This window comes from Theropithecus gelada, chromosome 15 (assembly GCF_003255815.1).
Source record: "Theropithecus gelada isolate Dixy chromosome 15, Tgel_1.0, whole genome shotgun sequence".
In the NCBI taxonomy this organism is placed as follows: Eukaryota; Metazoa; Chordata; class Mammalia; order Primates; family Cercopithecidae; genus Theropithecus; species Theropithecus gelada.
The window spans coordinates 9,537,977-9,546,950 of NC_037683.1; positions in this window are offsets into that span (position 1 = coordinate 9,537,977).

Sequence of the window (8,974 nt, forward strand, 5' to 3'; positions counted from 1 at the left end):
AGCCTGGAGGACAGAAAGCTCACTGGTCTTTGGTCTTTGACGGAAGCCAGGCAGGAGCAGGCCACTGTTTGTTGTTGTTGTTTTTTCTTATTAGACATAATCACATCAACCTTCTCCTCAATCTATCTTCCTCTAGCTTTTGCCGACCAATAATGGTAATAATAGTCATAGTTAGCATTCATTCGTTTGTCCAATCAGTATTTATGAGCACAGACTCTTGCCAGGCACTCTTCTATGCACCAGGAGACACTGAACAGCAAAGCCAAGTTACAGCCTTTTCAAGGCTGACATTCTGAGAAAGAGAGACAAAGAACCAGGAAACTAATGTTAGGATCCAGGGAGCAGGGTGAGGGGCTAGAGCAGAGAACAAGAGGGCTGGAGTTTGGACAGGGACGCCAGGGAGGTGAGGAGATGCCACTGGAGCCGAGACCTGGGTGGAGGGAGGGAGGGAAGGAGGCCTGAGGGGAGCCAGGAGCAGAGGCTCTGGGCCGGAGCAGCAGGTACCAAGGGGGCGTGCCCGGTGTCCTGACTCTAAGGACACCTGAACCCAGGAAGCCAGGGAAGGTGAAGGCAGGGGCGAGCCCAGGGTCAGTGTATGTGTCAGTGTGTGTCTGTGTGTGTGTGTGTGTGTTTTGAGACAAGGCCTCGCTCTGTCACCCAGGCTGAAGTGCAGTGGTGCGATCTTGCTCCCTGCAATTTCGACCTCCTGGGCTCAAGCCATTCTCCCACCTCAGCCTCCCAAGTAGCTGGGACTACAGGCACATCCCACCACACCTGGGTAACTTTTTTATTTTTTGTAGAGATGAAGTCTCACCATGTCATCCAGGCTGGTCTTGAACTCCTGGACTCAGGCAATCCACCCGCCTCGGCCTTCCAAAGTGCTGGGATTACAGGCGTGAGTCCCCGTGCCCAGCTTGATTTGTGTTTTTAAACCATCTCTCTGGTTTCTGAGTGAGAATAGACTGAAGGGGATGGAGGGAAGTCAGGGGAACTGATCAGAATTCTCAGCTGGGAGCTGATAGAGCCCAGAGGGGAGATGGCGGTGGCCTGGTTGGGGACAGGAGCAGTGGAGATGAAAATGGCTGGATTTCGGATATATTTTAAGTAGAGCCATCAGGATTTGTGAAGGGATCAGATGTGGATGTGGAAGAAAGAAAAGTATCAAGCCTGACTCCTGTGCCATGAACAGTGGGAGGCGCCATTTCCTGGGATGAGGAAGACTGCAAGAGAAGCTGGGGTGGGGCTGGGGTTTGGGGTGTCACTGTACCTCCATGGCCTTCTCGAAGCCTCAGGCTGAGGGTCTTGTGAGACCAGCCCTTGCTCTCTGCCTTGGTTTACTTCCTCCTTCTGCCTGGCCTGGCTTGCCTCCTCTTCATGGCGGTTTCTGTGGATGTTCAGCCCCCATGACCACTCCACCACTCCCTGGCACTGCCAATCCATCTCTCTCCCTTCCCCTCTTGCTCTCCCCCTCAAAACATCCTGTGCTGCTGTTTCCTCCGCCGGAATGCCATTCCCGCTGCCCTTTGCACGGCTGCTCCTGAGACCCCATCAAGAGTTGGGGTTTGCACAGGTTATGCCCAAAAATCTCACGTGATATTCATATGCTACACACTTGCAGATATCGAATACTCCCTGAAACCACTCAATCCACATAACCACCCTATGAGGTAGGCACTGTGATTATCCCCATTTTATATATGAGGGAACTGAGGCCAAGAGAGGTTAAATAATTTGCCCAAGGGTCAGAGCTGGTGAGGATGCAAACCCAGGCAGTCTAATCCCAAAACTCACACTTTTGTTTGTTCCATCATTCATTCGTCTGTTCTTTCGTCCATTCATTCACCATTGCGTGCCCTGTGTGCTAGGCCTTGCTCTAAGCTCTGGTACCTTCCATAGTGTATACTGTGAGGGCACTGGGGAGGCAACAGCAGGCAGGTCAGATCTGCATGGAGCTAACTTTCCAAGGAGACAGTCAAGTGACCCTCAAAGAGAAACACAGTGACATGAGAGATGCGTGTGGGCTGGGCTAAGTGCAAAGGTGGAAGGGAGTCACGGGGCATGGCCTGCAGGGAGGCGGAGCTGCCTTGGAGGAAGGAAGGAGTCTCAGGAGCAGCCATGCAGAAAGCAGAGGGAATGGCATGCCCAGCGAAGGGAACGGCCTGTGCAAAGGATCTCTTGGTGGGAGAGCGAGTGGGGACGACACGGTGATCCACTGGCGGTACCGGGGAGTGGCCGGGGGCTGAGCCAAGGAAACCAAAGCAGGGAGTGAGGGCACTGGTCCCACAAGGCCCTCAGCCTGAGGCTTTGAGGAAGACATTGAGGTTCCATGACCCCTAAACCTGACACATCCAGTGCTGGCTCCCACCCCAGTGCAAACCAGGAGAAAGACTGTTGCCCAAGAGGGCCCCGGCCCACACTGGGTGGGGAGGCTCAGTCCCCAGCCCTGCTCCCTTTCCTACTGAAAGCATCAGGACTTGAATCCAGGGCTGACTCCATAGCCATGCCTGGAGGCTGTCCCACCCCCAGGCTGGCTATCAACGAGCAGGTCAGCATCTGCCCTCTGTCCACGTCTAGAAAGGGACAGGTGGAGCTGGTGTTCTCAGGCCACAAGCCCCAGCTGCCCCAGAAGCCACTCATTCCTCACTCACTCATTCATCCGACAGCTGTTGGTGAATACCTCAGTGTCCCAGGCACCCTACCCTGTGCTGAGGATGCAGCAGAGAATGAGACCACATTCCTTCCCTCAAGGAGCTGACACTCTTCTGGGGGGAGCCTGAGGATTAATAAACAAATAAACATAAATCAGTAGAGGTACAGGTACCATGAGGAGGGAGGGGGTGCAGACAGGAGGAAGACGGGCTTCCCTGCTGGAGCTGAGACAGACCCCAACTTTGGGGACAGCACTCTGAGGATGCCCCTGAGGCCTCACATCTTTCCAGCCCACCCTGTCCCCTGCTCATGGAGGTGCGGTGACCCTCTTACTCCCCACACTCTGCCTCCCTCGGAGCCCCTGCCCCTCCCTCCTTGGTTGGCTTCCAATCTTGGGGCAAAGCCAGATCTTTTTTTTTTTTTTTTTTTTTTTTTTTTTTTGAGGCGGAGTCTCGCTCTGCCGCCCAGGCTGGAGTGCAGTGGCCGGATCTCAGCTCACTGCAAGCTCCGCCTCCCGGGTTCACGCCATTCTCCTGCCTCAGCCTCCCGAGCAGCTGGGACTACAGGCGCCCGCCACCTCGCCTGGCTAGTTTTCTGTCTTTTTTAGTAGAGACGGGGTTTCACCGTGTTAGCCAGGATGGTCTCGATCTCCTGACCTCGTGATCCGCCCGTCTCGGCCTCCCAAAGTGCTGGGATTACAGGCTTGAGCCACCGCGCCCGGCAAAGCCAGATCTTTGAGGGAGCAGAGCACCCTCCCAATGTCCAGGGGTCTGCGTCAGAGCTGGGGAGGGACTGGGCCCTGCTCACAGCGGGAGGCCCCCCTCTAGCCCTGGGGAGGGTGCAGACTCCATCTCCTTTTTGTTCCCCTACCCCATTTTCTGTTAGGCACAGAAAACTGGGGAATAGGGTCCCTGAGCTCTCAGCTCTGGAGCAGAAGCTTCATGTGGGCTGAGGGCAGAGGGATGGCCTGGATACCTAAAGCCGTGCCCAGCAGATAAAACAGCGAACAACCACCACTCCCATTTGAACCTCAGCACTTGCTGAGCTCAGAGCGTTCCAGGGTGCTCTTGGTGCAGCCTCACACCCGGGAGGGTTATGCTGTTGTTATCCCCATTTTCTAGAGGAAGAAACAGAGGCTCCGTGGGTCCAGAGATTTGCCCAGACTCCAATTCACGGCCGACCACACTCAGCGGACATCAGCAGAATGGCTGAGAGCCCCGGGCATGCAGCGAGAGGCGCCAATACCAGCAGTCCCCCACCCACTCAGCACCCCTAAGACAGAATCCCCCAAACAGGAAACATCCAGTGCCAGCTCCGATCCCAGTGCAAACCCAAAGAAAGGCTGCCAAGACCAGACTCTGCTGCAGGGGAGGGCCCAGGCCCACACGGGGCGAGGAGGCTCACCCCTAGCCCTGCCCCCTTCCTCTACTGAAAGCGTCAGGACTTGAACCCAGAGCTGACTCTACAGCACCGGGCTGTCCCACCCCCAGGCTGGGGATATGGAGGCCCCACTGGGTCCTGAGGGCAGGTGGCTGCATCACCCCCTTAGGGAGGGGAAGGGGATCAGTCACCCCTCAAAGTTGCACAGCTAGTGAAAGGGGGTGAGATTCAAACCCAGGACTGTCAGGCTCCCACCAGCACCTAGAGAGCAGTGGGGACAGAGGGCCCGGGAACTCTGGTGAGGAGGCTTCCCACGTCCATAGCAGCACTGAACCCCGGCATGGAGGCTCAGTCACCTCTCAGGGCCTCCTGGTGCAGGCCCCGTGGCTGCCCCCTCAGATCCTGTGCTGAGTGGCTGTCTCTGCTGCCCCTGCCCCGACCCAACCCCTTTGCCCTCAGAACTGCGCCCACTTCCAGGTCCCTGCCCTGGGACCAGCACTGGTCGGGTATGCTGGGGATTCCTGCCAGAATTCTGGAAGCTTTGGCCCCATTAAGGCTGTCTCTTGCCCCTGAGACTCAGAAGACAGAGCCACAGGACCATGGGAGCCTGTCCAGCCCAGAACTTCACCCCACCATGAGGCGCCTGCAGGCCTGGGGACATCAGGACTGGGCAGGGGGTCCCCTTCCTCTGCCTCCTCCTGGGGCCAGCCTCTGTCCCTCCACTGCTGCAGTAACAACTATATGGGCTGCATGTATGAGCTGCGTGTCTGCACCGGCCCCTGCGTGTGCCTCCGTGTGTCTTTGCGCGTATGTGCATGTATCCGTGTTGGGGTGAGCAGAAACAGCAGGACAGGAGAGGGAGGGAGAGAGGGGGAGATACAGGCAGCAGAGGGTTGGGGTGACACAGAGACTGTGCTGGAAATGCACGGAGAGCAGGGGACATGCCGCAGCTGCAGGGACAGGCCCTCGGAGAGAGGGACGACAGACGGGATGGAGGGGGCCCAGCCAGGGGCCAGCCCAGGTGGCAGAATCAGGAAAGCAGAGGCCTGAGGGAGAGAGGAGAGGGGAGGAGGAGGCAAGCTGAGTCCAGACTGCAGCAGGGGGCCCAGAGAGTGGGGCGGACAGAGGGGTGCTGAGGCTGGGGGTCTTGGATGGGACGAGGAAGATAAAGCCAGTACAAAGTGTGGGGGACAGGCAGCACCTTCTCCACCAAGCATCCCGAGTCAGCCCCACAGAAAAGCCCGGGGGGTCAGGAGTAGGTGAGGAAGCAAAGGGTGGGGGCTCCATCAGTCCCAGCCCCATCCTGACCGGGGGAGAGGACAGGCATGAGAATGGCCCCGGAAGGAGATGGTGGAGTCCCCCGAGGTCACAAGCTCCTCACACTTAGCCCCAAACACCTCTTCTCTGCACCAGCTGGGGCTGTGTGACCTCGGGCAGAGGACACTGCGTCTCTGAGTCTCTGAGCCCCAAGAAGGTATTGATCCTGGTGCCCACGTGAAAGCTCAGCAAGGTAAGACGTAGGTCCGGTTCAGGTAGGTCTGATGGCAGTGCCCAAGGTGCTGGGCACGTGCCTCCTTTATCACCAGGGAGAGTGAAATAGGGCCCAATGTACATAGTTGCTGTGACCTGAGCAGAGAGATGTGCAAACTGTAAAGTGCTGAGGACAACAGGTTGATTATTTTAAGTGATATTCACAACGGTAAATTCAGGTTGGTGCCAGATGGGGGAAGAGGGAGGGAGAAGAAATTTCTGAGTACCTGGGTTGGAGGGGCAGAGACAGCCTGGGGAAGGAGCAGGGCTGTGCTGGCTCCTGCCCAGGCCACATGGAGGTCCCACCAGAGCCAGGCTGCACCCCAGGGAGTCCCAGAAAGGCATGGGCATGAGGGTGGGACCTGCAGAAGGCTCGCCTTGGAGACTTGGGCTCCAGGAACCCCCTCAGCCCCAGAATCCTCTCACAATGCCCTCCCCATTCCCCCACCCTGTTGTCCAGGGGGTGGCTGCTGAGGGCAGAAAAAAATATGGGATGGTGGAGTAAAGCTGGGGTCCCCACATTCCAACTGTGGGGTTTTTTTCCATTCCCTAAAGGCAAGGAGAACAGTGTCAGGAGAGGAGAGAAAAGGGGGAGGGAGAAAAGGAGGAGGTGGAAAAAGGAAGGCAGGGAAGGAGAGGAACAAACGGAGGAGAACGATTGGAGCCTTGAGAGAGGCTGCCCAAGGAAAGGGCTAAATTAGAAGAGAAGGGAGGGGAAGGCGGCGAGAGGCTGCAGAGCCCGCGTGTGGTGCAGGCAGGCACTCCAGCAGCTCCGTGTCTTCCAGAGACAAAGGCCCGAGGATGAGGAAGAGGAGGGGGAGCAGGCAAGGGAGGCAGCGGCAGGGAGGGGAGGCCAGGCAGCCTGGACACCGAGCTCAGGCCCCAGACCCAGGCAGGCGAGAGACCAGCCCCCATCTAGCCAAGGCTCGAGCCTGGGAAGAGGGGAGTGTGCTCCAAACTTAAGAGGAAAAAGTCTGCCAGCTGCCCTTGGGGCTGCCACGACAGATAAAACCCCATCCAGGCGTCAGAGAACACCCTGCACACGAATGCACAGCAGCGAGCTAAAAATACTGGCTTGAGAGGGAAGAGGGGGGAGGAGGGGGCAGGAAACAAGAGGAGGAGGGTGGGGGGGAGGGAGGAGGATGGAGAGGAGGTGGGGAGCAGGGAGGAGGGTGGGGAGGAGTTGAGGAGCACGGCTGCAGGTCCAGGCTTCGGCAGCCTCAGTTTTCCAGAGAACCCAGTTTTGCAGAGGCGCAGATGCAGACAGATGACTGCTTTGGGAACTGCAAACCACTGGCCCCTGCAGCCCCTCTCTTGGACGGGGGTGAGGTGGGGAGGAAAGAACTGGAGACAGAAAAGGAGAGAGGCAGGGACCAAGAGAACCTCAGGAACAGGGAGAGGAGAGCTGTGAAGGGCAGGGCTGGGGAGGAGGGTGGGGAGATGAGGGAGGGAAGGTGGGAGGGAGAAGGGAGAGGGAGGGAAGGGGAGAAGGAGGGAAAGAGGGAGATAAGGAGGGGGAGGGAGAAGGGAGGGAAGAGAAGGAAGAGGGCAGGACAGGGAGGAGGGAGGAGGGAGAGAGGGAGGAGGGAGGGAGGAGGGAGAAGGGAGGGAGGAGAAGGAAGAGGGCAGGACAGGGAGGAGGGAGGGAGGGAGGGCAGCAGAAAGAGGGGCTGGGAGGAGTGGAGAAGTGTCTCTGGGGCTCTGAGGCACAGACCACCATGGGAACCAGCACCTACGCTGGTGTCCTCCCACCCCCGTGCCCCTCCCACCCCCTTGCCCCACTACTGGATCCTGGGGAGTTTGGCAGGGGCTGTCAGGGTTGAGCAGTGGGCTCCCCTCCCAGGCCTGCTCCAGACAGCAGCCCCCACCCTCCTTTTGTTCAGGTCACTGGAAGAGTGGGCCTAGGCTGGGGCCTGGCTGCTTGGAGAAGACCCAGCAGTGACCTAGCAGGGCTTAGAGCTGGGGCTGGGCCCCGACATTCCAAGTCAATTCAGGACTCTTCTGGAGGAGAAGGGACCCGGATTGTCCCCTGGAGTCACCGGCATCTATGGCGAGCTTCCCCAGCCGGTCTGCCCTGGATCCTGGGGATAGAGGGACAGCATGGCAGGAAGTAGCCCACGCCACCTGGACAGGAACAAACCCACAGCCACCGGAGGAAGAGAGAGAATGCCTGCATGATAATCGTGGGGGCAGGGGCTCAGGGGCTCAGGGAGGCCTCTTTGAGGAGATGGTCTTAACATCTGAGAGCTGAGAAGAATTCAGCCTCACAAAGCCCAGAGACCCGGGTCCCCAGGAGGGAGATGGGGCTGGGAGACGCGGTGGAGTGGCCAGGCCAGGAGTGGCCCGCAGGATTGGAGCCTGGCAGGTCACTGGGGAGTCTCCTGCTTGTCCCAGAGCCAGTGTCAGTGAGAGCTGGGTGGCGGGGCCAGCGGGAGGCTGAGGGACCCAGGGTCCGGGAGTGTGGGAAGTGAGAGCAGCCTCTCCTTGGTTCCTCGGCAGCCCGGGGCCTCACCCCTGCAAGGTCTGGGTGGCCACCGCTTGCAGGGCCGTCCCTCTGGGAGTGGGTAGAGGGGACAGGGGACCCTGGGACAACCTTCGCCCCTCCGAAGGCAAGACCTTGTCGCGTTCATGCTCCAGCCCTTTCCCATCTGGGTTCCTCCTGTGTGCTGGGAGCGCGTGGCCTTCTGAGAACAGGGCAGCATGGTGGACGGGCGAGCGCGGCACGGCGAGGTCCGAGCCCCCGGCTGCTCTCCCCAGCCCTGAGAACACAGGCTGCTCCATAAGCTCTGTGGGCCTCAGGCTCCTGGTCTCTAGAATGTAGCCATGGGCAGGCTACCCAGAAGTGAGATGCCTGCCCAAAAAAGCCCTGTGCCCAGCCCACAGCCAGCACTTGGTTCATTGGGCCCCAGCTCAAAACCCCCCCCGAGAGGCCTGCCCTGAGCACCGTCCCTGTCCCTGTGTGCCCTTTCAGTCACAAGTCAGCAGCACGCAGCCACCCACCGAGGCTGAGCCTCTTCAAATTCGCTTCGATGTTTGCCGCGCACTGACTCAGGTCTCCAGGCCTCAGTTTCCTCACCCGCGAACTAGGGGCGGTCTCTGGGGACTGTTCTAAGGTGAGCTGGAGGCCACAGGCTCTGGTCTGGAGCACTTCGCTCTCCGTGACTCTCTTCTCCTGACGTCTGTGTGTCCCCTCACGTCTCACGGTACCACGTCTCCTCCGCAGGGCCTGTCTTGTGTGACGCTGTGTGCCACCCCACACATCTTCAACCCCGGAGAAAGATTCTGGTGGTGGAAGCTGTTGAGTAAATGCTCACTTGAGTTTCTCCCACTGCCTTGGAGTCCCTCTTCTGTTTTTCTCCAAATTCTCTTTGTTGACAGAGTACACAGTTCAAAACCCCACACAGGGATGAACGAG